The sequence below is a fragment of the Sphaerodactylus townsendi genome, linkage group LG01 (genome assembly GCF_021028975.2).
Source record: "Sphaerodactylus townsendi isolate TG3544 linkage group LG01, MPM_Stown_v2.3, whole genome shotgun sequence".
In the NCBI taxonomy this organism is placed as follows: domain Eukaryota; kingdom Metazoa; phylum Chordata; class Lepidosauria; order Squamata; family Sphaerodactylidae; genus Sphaerodactylus; species Sphaerodactylus townsendi.
Genome location: NC_059425.1, coordinates 190,472,173 through 190,485,005, shown reverse-complemented (window position 1 = coordinate 190,485,005; position 12,833 = coordinate 190,472,173).

Genomic DNA, 12,833 nt, shown 5'->3' with positions numbered 1-12,833 from the left:
TACCAACCTGTACCAGCACCACTGATTATTCCTGTTCCAACAGTACCCCCTCAGTTTCAACCATTGCCACCTCTGTACCCGATTCAGCCTCCCTTCGGGAACCCAATGGTGCCTCCATTTGGCTACCCACAACTGTTGGTTCCCGAGCAAGGTTGAATGTGCATTACAGTGGTTCCCAGAAGCGACTCCCGGCCTTTTTGGTGCAGGTCAGTGTCCACATGCAGCAATATGACCAGCAGTATCAGAATGATGCTCAGCGGGTTTATGAGATGGGGTCTGCCCTGGATGAGGCCGCTGTAGAGTGGTATGTGAGCCTGTTCCAGTGGGGGGGCTGGAGAGTTGCGCAACTTTCAAGAATTCATGATGGCTCTTTGCCGGCATTTTGAAAGTCCCTTTGTGGGGGAGGAGGTGAAGAAAGAGCTGATGCAGATGTGGCAAGGCAATACTCCTTTCGTGGAGTTTGTGGAGAACTTTCATACCGTGGCTAGTAAAATCCTGGGTTGGGATGATCTAGTCAAAATGTATGCTTTTAAGCAGGCCTTGCATCCTGAGCTGCTGAAATGGTCATTCCAATGGGACAGTCCGGTTACTCTGATGGAGTGGCTCATGCTGGCGGGCATGTCGGATGCTCAAATGCATGAGGCCGAAGCCCATGCCAGTAAGCTGTCTGGACCCCCCAGGAAACCTGCATCTCACCAGAAATTCACTGAATCGGATTGTGCCTGTACTGCGGAGGGGTTGGCCACCTAGCGGCTGCTTACCCAGCGAAGCCTTCTGCATCTGGCAAGAGTGATGCATCGGCCAAGGAACCCAATCCGAAGAAAAAAGCCTTGCTTTACCAATAGATCTGGATTACAATTTGTCTGATGAGGATTATAAAAGTTATGCAACAGCTACTCAGGAGTCGACCAAAGACATCTCGGAAAGGGTGAATGAACCCATCCTCCTCCCCTTAATCATCTCCTTAGGTCTGCAGGGGCCCAAAGTTAAAGTTCATGCCCTGGTGGACGCTGGCTGTTCCCTCTGTTTAATGCATCCCAGTTTGGTGGAGAGCTTGGGGTTACAATCAATTCCTCTGCACAAACTGCTGTCCTTTAATCAAATGGGTGGCAGCCCAATGCGAGGACCCCCCACGGATACACACACGGAACCAGTTTCAGTTCAAATTGCACAGCATTGGGAGCGGCGTAGTTTTGTCATAGCAAATATTTCTGACTATCCTATTATACTGGGCATGTCTTGGCTCATAGATCATGATCCACAAATACAATGGACGGATCATGTTGTAACTTTTACGAAATGCCCCTGTGGTGACCATATGTCATTACACACACACACACACCCCGACTTTTCTGATCTGCTCAGTTATGGAAAGCGAGCCTCCCCAACTCAGCACAGCACAGCACTCCCCTGCCTTATCAGGATTTATGGCAAGGGTTCGCGGAAACCAAATGCAATATGCTGCCCCCTCATAGGGATACCAGTTGCAAAACTGAATTGGTCCCAGGGTGTAAATTGCCCAAGGGTGTAAATTGCATCCAATGAGCCCTACTGAAGATGCTGCCCTTTGGGATTTTTAAGTAAGAACCTCGCCTGCAATTTCATTCAAAAGGCTCGCAGCAACTTTGCAGTGCCCGCTTTGTCTGTCAAAAAGAAAGATGGGTCTTTGAGACTTTGCACCAATTATCGTGGTTTGAATGCTGTCTCCACTACCAATAAATACCCTTTGCCACTTATCAAGGAGTTGCTTGCCAACCTTGGCAAGGGCCGAATTTTCACTAAGCTTGACTTAAGGGAAGCATATTACTGTGTTCACATAGCTGAAGGCGATGAACATTTAACTGCTTTCAACACCCGCTATGGCCAGTATGAATATTTGATTATGCCATTCGGATTCTCCGGAGCCCCCAGAGTGTTCCAGATTTACTGTATAAAGGAGTGGTCGTGTATTTGGACAATGTTCTAATTTACACTGAGGATGAAGCATCTCATGTTGCATTGGTCCGGGAGGTTTTGCAGAGACTACTGGCCAATTCCCTGTATGTTAAATTGTCTAAATGTGAATTTCACCAGACCCATTTGGACTTTCTGGGCTATCGGGTCTCTGCAGAGGGTTTAGAAATGGATCCAGCTAAGGTGTCAGATGTGGTGAATTGGCCCCTCCCTGTACCTGGAAACAACTGCAATCTTTTTTGGGCTTCACTAATTTTTATCGTGACTTCATTCCCAATTTTGATGAACTGGCTCTACCAATCACTGATCTTTTACGGACCAAGGGTAAAGGCGCAGCTGCCGCCTGCCCCAATGCACCTTTAGATTGGTCATCTGACTGTCAACAGGCTTTTGATACTCTCAAAGCCACTTTTACAACCGAGCCCATCTTGCGACACCCTGATCCCTCCCAGCCATTTGTGGTACATTGTAATGAACAAGGGAAAGTCCAGTCAAAAGTAACTCATAATAGTTCTTTATTGTACTGACAGACTGTTCAGAAAGCAAGACATGCGAATTCTGAGGCCCAGAACTCTTGCAACAGTTTAAAAGTATCAATTCCCTCCTTCCCACCACTGGAAAGAAAACAAAGCAACTTTCACACAGACAATTTTCCCAAAGAGAGAGCAGAATAACTTAGAACCTCCAAAGCCGGGCAGCCCGCCAAAGGCTCGGTGGACGAGCGTGGAAAAACCGAAGAATACCCCGCACCTACACACACACAAAGTCCTGACATTCCACTTCCCCTAAGAATGCCTCCCCCGGTTTGTCGGGGAACGCCTTATAAAAGGCTGTTACTAAAATGGGGGCGTGGACATGCGTAGCGTAGACCCATTGGTCATGTCCGGTGAGGAAGCCCACCCAGGAAACCAGATATTGCAGACTTTTGCGATGAAGGCAGGAATCAAGGATAGCGTCAATTTCGTAATGCTCTTCTCCATCAATCAGAACCGGATGTTCAGATGTTCATGGAATACAATTGGTCATGCCAGCAGGGGCTGATGGGAATTGTAGTCCATGAACATCTGAAGCACCAGAGTTGGACACCCCTGCTGGCAAGACCAATTGTCACAATAGAAATTGGCAAAGCCCAAAAATGATTGCAGTTCTTTACGGGTAGTTAGAACAGGCCAGGTAGTAACAGCCTCCACTTTGGCGGGATCCATTTCCAAACCTGCAGCAGAAATGCGATACCCCCAAAAAATCCAATTTGTCTTGGTGAAATGGACATTTTGAAAGTTTGACATACAAGGAGTTATCTAAGAGACACTGCAGCACTGTGCGAACCATTTGAACGTGCTCCGCTTTGGCTCGCGAGTAAATGAGAACATTGTCCAAGTACACCAAAACTCCTTTAAACAATAAGTCCTGGAGGACCTCATTGATTAATGACATGAAAGCCCCGGGGCCCCCACTTAACCTGAATGGCATCACGAGATACTCAAACTGGCCAAATTTAGTATTAAAAGCAGTCAAATGTTCATAACCTTCTGCTATTCAAATGTGGTAGTAAGCCTCCCGTAAATCCAGCTTAGTGAAAATCTTGCTGGATCCCAAGGCATCCAACAAATTTTTAATCAGGGGTAGTGAATATTTGTTGGAGGCAGACACTGCATTAAATCCCCTATAATCAGTACTCAAAACCAAAGAACCATCCTTCTTTTTGACAAACAAAACTGGAGCAGCATAGGTGTTTCCAGTAGCTTTACGGATGAAACCTCGAGCCAAATTTTTGTCCAAAAATACTCTCAACTCCGCTTCCTCAGGGGGACTCATTCGAAATATGTGACCTTTAGGTAACTTTGCCCCCGGGAGCAGTTCAATTTTACAGTTGGTGTCCCGATGGGGGGCGGGGGGAGTGGTTGCATTCTCTTTCCTCAAAAACCCTGGAGATCCCAATACTGTTCGGGAATGCCGGGTACCTTCGGGAAGGAGATGGAGACCGATGCCATGGCCGAGTCAGGCAGATCGGCTGGCTGTCCCTCATGCATATGATCCCCACAAGGTGGGTCTGTGAAGCAGATGATGCGTGAGATCCATTGTATCTTGGGATCATGAGTCTCCAGCCACAACATGCCCCAAACTATCAGCTGGTATGCCACTGGGGCCAAGATAAAGCTACGTCGCTCCCAGTGTTCAGCACATTGCAGGAGGACCGGTTCAGTTTTAAAATGTGCTGGCCCCCCTCCCAAGGGGCTACAATCCATTTGGGTAAAGGGAATAGGCTTAAGAAGGGGAGGAACGCCAGTTGTAAAGCCTTCCAATTCTTCCCAGCTTCACCCGCGGCTAGACAGTAATAGGCATATATGAACACTGCCAGAATGTCAAATTACCGAGAGCCCAGAAGCTAAAAATGTCGCAGTAGTTCTTGGCTGGATTAGACAACGTAGTAAGAAGCATTATGGGGTTGCCACATTCTCTCACTGTGTCCTTAGGAGGATCCACAGATTCGGGTGTCGCAGCCGAGAGACCAAATCCAACCTCTGTCTCGTCAGTCTCTGGAAAATCGAATTCCTCTGCTGTCAGTGCCTTAGATGTTCCCTGAGGTGTAATTGGCCTGCTGGACCTTTTTGGGGCTTTGGCAGTTGCCGTTCGTGGGGCGGATGCTACGCACGGAATAGGACCTGACCCGCCAGTGGCTTTGCCTTCTTGGGGCAGGTAGTGGCCATATGGCCGGCTTTACCACAGTAGAGGCAGAGTCCCAGATGGCGTCGTTGTTCTGAGACAGTTTCTGTTGAAGGCACTCTAGAGGATGCAGCTCCAGTAGGCTTTTTAGTCGAAGGCGGATGACGTGAAGGCTGAAACTTGGATTCCAATCCCTTGGATCAATTCAGCCTGGCAGCAATCATGCTTCCAACTTCAATCCATTCTGCCACTGTACGAGGTTCGTTGTTCATGACCGCCCATCTATGGATCTCCGGGTGGACAGCATCATAAAACAATTCAGCTTTCTGTAAGGAACTTTCAGAAGAACTTGAAACAAAAGTAACTTTAAGCAGTTCGTTTATTCCAAAGCTTCAACGGTCTCAATACACGCCATGCGAGAACTGGCCCCCCTCAGCTAGCCTCGTCGTTTTTACAGACGAAAACACAGCCCCTCCTCCCATGCATAGTTCTCAAGCTCAGTTTCCCACAGGAAAGCAAGAAAAGCCAAAGTAAGCATTGACATATAGATGATAAGCAATGATAAGGTCATTTCCCTGGGCAAGCAGCTCCATTGGGTGAGAGGATGTACGCAAGGCCGAGGCGGCTGGATGTGCCCAGACTATTACTCTTGTCTACGCCTCCTCTAAACTCCCTCCCCAGGTTTTGCTGAGGAAAAGCTTTATGAAAAGCAGCTGATCAAGGGGGGGCATCTATATTTTCCTACATAGATCCACTGATTATGCCCCGAGGGATATCCCGCATTCAGGGAGAGACCAAATATTGCAAGCGATTAGCGAACAAAAGCGAGTCCAGAATTTTATGCGTCGATCGTAATGCTTGTCGGCCATCAACGATCGGCCGGGGGGAGCCTCCCGTTGGGCCGTGCCAGACATCTAGGCAGTTGGAGCCTGCTTTGAGCAAACTAGAGTGAAAGACAGGATGAATATTACTTAAAGAGTTAGGCAATCTCCAAACACGCTGGTCAAATTCCCGTTAATGACTTTGGGGAGATTCCTAAAAGGCCCTATAAATTTCTTGCCTGGATTTGGAATATTTGTGCACATCTCTCAAGGATTTTTGGTAGATATGAAATAAACCCCGAAGCCTCACTCTGTGTAAGCGAAATCAGCCCCTTATGTTTGTCAACTTGCATCTTTTCCCAGGCTTCTTGTGCCTGAGAAAGGGGAGGTGGAGACCGTTTTTCCAGCCCTCCCAGCCAGAGACTCCCTGATCCAGTCTCCAAATTCTGGGGGGTTGCAATGTAGAGTCGGGGAGCTCAGGTAAAGGAAACGAACGCACCCGCATACAACTTCAAAGGCGTTTTATTGGTACCTTACTGTGTACCGCGTGATTTATGTAGCTATTATTCAATGAGAAGGAGCAGCTTCGACCCAATTGTTTTTGATGGTAGTTGGTGTAGAAACGTAGGTATTGTTCCAGTAGTTCTGTTGGTGCGTTCGGTCCTGGCACGTCACTTTGCCTTGCGCGTGGTAGAGTGACAGCAACCAGGTGGTCCCCAGAATGTCCTTGTGAAGCGCCTTCCAAAATTTTGAAATGAATTAGAGACTTTATCTGAAATTACTCTCGGGCCGGAATGCAAGCCCGATATCGTGTTGGATGAACAACAGGCTAGGTTTAAGGCGCCGACAGGATGGTTGGACAAGGAGCGCAATGAGCCTGTTTGAAAAAAAGGTCTACTACTACCCATATGTGCATTATTCCCATGACTCTCAAGGCAGATCCGTTATAAGGTCCATGGATATGATTCTGCCAGGGTCTGGCAGCTGAGAGGATGGGGTGCAGTAGTCCATGAGGGTTTCGAGGATTCCCTTTGGCTTCCATGCAGTGGGGCACCCCCCTTAATGTGTAAACCTCCTTTAATATCCTTAGCATGGAAGCGCCACCAGAGTTGCATCTAAGTGGGTGTAGGGTTTTCAAAAGCCAAAATGACCCGCTTGGCCGGGCATCATTACCAACCGTGGGAGCTCTGTTCGCGGAGGAAAGGCGACGCGACTCAACAGTTTCCAGCCTCCAAACCCATGCCTTTGCAGCTGCAATGGGGATCCGACTCCTTTCGGAATGTCCAGTTGCCCGCCTCCTCTACAACTGGACGGAGGGACGGGCGTAAAACCACGTCCGAGACATCCAGGGGTGGGGATGGCCCGGGAGGCAGTCGTTGGGGATAGCGTGACGCCAGCCCCGAACGGCTGGGAGGAGCAGGAAAGGATAGTCCGAGGGTGAATTACGCAGGAGGTAGTCCACCCCACTCCGGCTTCAAGCGGACGAAGCATCAGCCAATTTGTTGGCGTTGCCGGGAAAAATGGACCCGTAAAGGCAAAACCTAGAAGAAATCAGCCCAACGAGCTGTTTAGCTGACATTTTAAATTAGGCGTAGGCTCAAGGGCAACTAAGTTCTTATGATCTGACCAAACCTGAAATGGGGTGTGGCCTCCAGCCAGTGCCTTAAATTCGAAAGCGCGCCTCTTTAATGGCGGCCGTTTACGCTTATCCCCATACAGGTCAGTTCAGTTCAGGCCCAGAAAGTTTTTTTGACAAGTAAGCACACGGAACAAAGTTTATTCGCTTTATTTTTTCTGCAAGAGGGCAGCTCCTTTAGAGCCTTGTCCAGCCCGTCGACATGTACTCATATGAAGAGCAAGTCGGGATCCGCTGGTGCTTTGAATGGGCTCGGTAGTGAAAGCAATCTTAACGGTGAGCTTGAAAGGCGGATTGGCAATCCTCCCAGTCCAGGGAATGGAAGCGTCCAGGTTTAGATGCTTGAGGACCTTTTCCTTTGGTGCTTAATAGATCTGTCAGCGGCAGCGCTAGCTGAGCAAACTGTAGAATAAAGTCTTGATAGGAAAGTGGCAAAGCTTTGGGAAAAGACAAAGTTCCTTACGAGTGGTAGGGGCGGAGCCAGTCAACGCACCGCATTGCTTCCTTTGGCAGGTGGTCCATCTCTCAAGCCCCTCAGGCGCAGATCATACGATAGCCCAAATAGTCTAGGGGAAGTTTGGTGGGAGCGCACATTTAGACAACTCCTGACAAACAGAGAATTATCGAAAGTAGCCGTTGCAACACAGCTCTGACCAACCTTTCATGCTCTTCCATGGATTTGTGCAATATATCAGCACATCATCCAAATATACCACTACTCCCTTTGAATAAAAGTCTTGTAGAGACATCATTGATTAAAAGCGCCATGAAAGCCCCACAAGTAGCTCCGCTAATCCTAAAATGGCATTTTCACACAGTATTCATATTGTCCTAATTTAGTATTAAAAAGCTGTTAAGTGTTCATAACCTCTTCAGCAATTCTTACTTGGTGCAGTAAGCCTGCGTGAAGTCCAATTTGGGTAAAATTAGATCCCACGTTCTAAAGCGTCTAGCAAATCTTTGATTAATGGCAAGGGGTATTTGTTGGAGAGAGGTGACATTTAACCCCGATAGATGGGGTGCAAGGTTACGGCAGGAACCGTCCCTTCTTTTGACAAACAAGACCCGAACCCAGCGTGGAGTGCTTTTGGTTGCCAGCCGAATGAAACCCTAGCCAAAATTCTTTATCAAGGGAAAGAGCGGAGCTCCTTTTGTTCAGTGGGGCTCATCCGATAAATTATTCTTCCTTTCGACAGTTGTTTTCCCCGGACTAAGAGGATCTCTTGCAATCTGTGTCTCTATGGGGAAGCTGATCAGCATTCTCGTTCTTCCTTCAAAAACCTGGAGCCAGGATCCCAGTATTGTTCTCGGGATCCCCGCCAGTTCAGGGCACAGTGAAGTTCAAGGGCAGTAAATTTTGTGAGATTGGGGTAACTAGAGGTTCGTCAGGCTGACTCCCCTAATTCATATGTCCCCACCGCGGTGGATCCGTGAATGGACGATCGTTACCCCAGAAAATATGGTGAGTTCGTGGGATAAACCAAGGCATTTCTAAGAACAATGGGATGTTTGGCAACCCGGGGCCAAAATGAAACTGCATCTCTCCCAGTGAATTACGGCCTGCTTAACGTAGAAAGCACTGGTTGGAGTTCCTGAGCCGAGCGGACCTCCTCCGTTCCCCAAAGGGCTACCATCCGCATCTGTGTAAAGGGGATGGAAGCTTGAGATCAATGCTATACGCCCTCGAGACCACAATTGTTCATGCCACCTGAGGCCGTCTCATTAGACGAGTCTGCGAGCAACCTGAGTCCACTTCCAGTAAAGCCGGGCTAAAATATGGGTGTGCTTCGCTTTGAATTGGTTAAAGTGGTCACTTAAAGGGTTATGGGGCCCGCCTTCACTACACCAGCGTCTGGCGCCGTCTTTTCGTCAGCTGGACCAGATAGATGAGCTTATTCCTCCAAAGTCGTTGTCCTCGGGCCAGCCGTCTAGGGTCATCTATCAGCCAGGCTGCGGCAACCCCGCCGAAGGTCGCCAGACCTCGCATTCTGAGGAGCTAACTAGCTAGTTTCAGAGGCGTTTAGGGACAGGAGCCTTGGATTTCTTAGGACAGTTGCCGCTGCCAGGTGACCTGAGCCCCCACTAATACAAACATAAACCAAAGGCGACGCAATGGTTTCATGGATGTAGACTTCGGTGGTTGGAGGTCCCGTTCGCGTTTTTTTTTTTGTGGAAGCGGCGGCTGTTGCCAGCTTTGCCGTTACTTTGGTTGGTGGGGTTCTCCCTGTCTTGGAGAGCCCGGTTGAGACGGGATGCAATGTAATTCCCTTGTTGTAATCCCATTCAGCGACATGGTTTGGGTTGGCACAATACCATATCTGCTCTGCAGGTGCAGATCTCAGGATCAATTGCATCGTGAAATATTAGCATTTCTCCTGCAATTTAGAAGTACGCTCGGCCAGTCAGGAAGTTTATTAGCCGCTAAAGCGGAACTCATGACGAATTCGACAAAGGGTCTGTTCCCTTGTTTGGATGGTTTAATAGTCTTACTGGCCTTGTTCTGCTTACCGCAGGATCTTGAAAAGCGTGAACTTCACAATCCCTGGAGCAAAGTGGCTACAGAGTTTGAGGTTCCGGGGCTCCCTATTTCATGTAGTTCCTGAAACCATTCAACCGGCGTCCATCGTAACACCGTACCCTGGAAGATATCCGTCTTTAGACTTTTTTTCGCCCAAGCGGTAGAGATCGTAAGTCCGAACGTAATAGCATCAATTGCAAGCCAGTGGGGCAGAAGTACGGAAGCAGGTACACCATGGCGGAGCGGAATAGGAGGTCGAGTGGAACAGCCTCTACCAGCAACGGAGCTGCCCAGAGCGCGAGGAACGGGGCAGGTATAGCGGGGCCCGGATTCCGGACCCTTGAACGCAAGGTTGTGGTGGCGCGGCGGGGAAGAATTCTTTGCTGTGGCACGGGGGCTCCCGGGTAAGCTAAACTGGAAGGTGAGGGAAGGGGGGTGTGGCGTGGTCGAGCAGCTCCGTCGGTCCTGGTATTGCTAAGTTGGGCGGTGATTGCTCCTGACATCGCGTCGAAAGTGGCGGCTTCCTTTGGTCTACCAAATCCCTCTCCTGGCGCACCAAGCGTCTTCCCATTCTTACCCGGGCCTTTGGCGTTCCTATGTCGTTGCAGAGCCAACCCGACTTCCCTGAGTCTGAAGCGCCTTAGCGACATTCGCTGCGTTGGCGGCCCGAGGTCCTATTTGGTGTGGTCCAAAACCATGCTGGAGCGTTTGGGAATCCTTCAGGAATCTGTTCGCGGAGCATTGCTTTTCTCCTGGGCTATTTCAGCGTCCGCGTTCCCGCGTGAAACTGTTCCCGTTCGCAATTCCAGAGCCTCCGTTCCCCACTTCGAGGACTTCGCGTTCCAACTCCCAGTCCTGTTTGAAACCTGGCTGGGGCTGCTGAAGCGTTGATCCTCCCAATCGTCTGGTTCCACGTCCGAAACCCACTGCTGCGTAATCTTGAGTGGGTCGCCGTTGCCGTCCCTGCAGAAACTACGATGTAAAGGTTTCAATATTGGTGTTGATGGTAAGAACGGCCCTAACCTTGAGTACATTCCACAGCCGGAAGAAGTCTGGAGGCCAGGCATTCATGGCGGAGACTTTATCTCTTGCGGCGGAGATGATGGTCTACTCCCGTTCCCCATGGGAAGCGGAGGTGATGGGATGAATAGAGTTTATAACCTCCGGTGCTTCTGGCGGGAAGTGTCATTCCTGCCACTAGCGGTAATGCCGAGCTTTCTAAGATGTCTGAATACGAACTGGCGTTCTTTCACCAAAGAGAGCCTTTTATTTCTGCTCTTCTATGGAATTCACTTATATTGTGCCAGGAATCCTAATTCATCTATATCCCTAGTGAATGCAATGGACCTCTGGTGTCACCGGCATGGAGAGTTGAATATTACTGGCGAAGGTGAGGTAGCTCCTCAAAGGAACCGACCTTTCCCTTCTGGATCTGGAGGACCCGGCGGGAAGCGGGTCTCGCTGGTGACTCTTCCCGTCCTCGTATTGCAACCGCGAGTCTTCCTTTACTCGTTGGAGCGAGGGGCGGTAGCCGGCATTTACCATAGAGGGACCCCTTGTAAGGTGGATTTGGAAGCTAATCTATGGATGGCGCCTCGTGGATCCCGGATCTCACCCGTTTTCATTATGGGATCCTGAAGCCCTCAGATACAACCTGTCAATGGAGAGGCCGGGCCTGACCACCTTTCATCACGGCAGCCCAGGAGTCCATTGAGCGATTCCTGGACTTCGTATTTTGGTGATGCTCCCAAAAGAACCACCGTGGCACAGCACTGGGAGCCCGTCCGAAGGACACTGGGACTAAACCACCTGGGATTGGGAGGGTTAAATGTCCGACTGCCGTCTAGATCGGACCCCTGATCCCGAGTCCAAAGCTGAAGCTGCCGCGCACAAAGGAGCCACCAGCAAGCGAATTTAAACTCTGAAGGTCAATCTGCGATCGCTTCCAGGAACCGAAGAGTCGAAGAAGAGAAGCCTGCACTCCCGGCGGATCTTGTTCCCTCTCCCCATCGAAGAGAACTGGGATGAGGAAATTGGTGCCGACTGCGATCAAGCATTCGCCAAAGAAGCATGAACCCGTGAGCGCCAGCTATGGGAGGATGGAGCGGGCACAGTTGCAGCAAGAGCGCGAAAACCACCACAGAGGACCCGGGAACAACAGCAACGAAAGCGAAGTCCAACTTTCGACCCCGGATTTGGACCGTGCCAAGAATGCGGCTCCAAGCGACAATATCGCGGGAATCTGTCAGGTCCATGATAAGCGTCACTGGAACACTCAGACTGGATTTACAATGACCGAGCAGCGTTCCGTGGACTCGCGTGACGCATAAGTGAACTTACTGCGAAGCTATTAAGCGGGGCGCAATCTGGCTAGAATTGGAACTGAGAAAAGCAGCCCTGCATGCGCTTACCAGGATGCATTTTCTTGACCATAGGGAGAGACAGGCTGGCTCGTTGAGAGGGAACTGAGGAGGCAGCAGACGCCAGGAAGCCCAAGGATTAAGGTCTACCTGCTGTTACTGATACTACCCGGCGCCATGGAGGGGCAACGTGAAAACTGGTCCTGCACCATACGCATGTATCTTTTCCGGCATTGATACCATTACTCCGATTTTCCGAGCCCCCTGTGCAACTTGTACGCGTGCCGTAACCTGCTCCAACCCAGGTACAACGCCTACGGCATACCCGGGAGCCAAGAGCTCGATGGAAAGGGGTTACTTATAGGCCCCCGGAGTACCTGCCTCGTTTTGATGGGACCCGGCTTCCAAGCTTCCCTCACTTCATTTTACGGCTTTCGATGCCCATGGCATGGAAGACTATGATGATTTATACCGGTCTGAAGCCTTGAGAAAGATCACGGGATGGCATCGGGCTCAGTCCTGGATAGGGGCAGCAACCCGACTGGTTGTTGCACCAACTTTTGGATCTACAAGATGAAGACTCTTTCGCCGCGGTGCCGCGTGATTTCTCCAAGCCTTAAGAGCTGGCGCTTCCAAGATCGGTAGCCGAAAATGAGGCTATCCGCACCTATCAAAACTATCCAGCAGACGAACCGACCGTTTGCAGAATTTTGCCCAGTGCAATTTTCGTCGCGGCGGCTATAGAGCTCAATTCTCCTGAAGTGGCCTGAAACTGGCATGAAATCGCGAATACTTCTCTCAGATGCTGTTGTGGCAAATGCATCGTGAAACTGTGTTTTAATTCGGGTTCCTCGCGACTATTGCTGATTGGATCCAGTTGG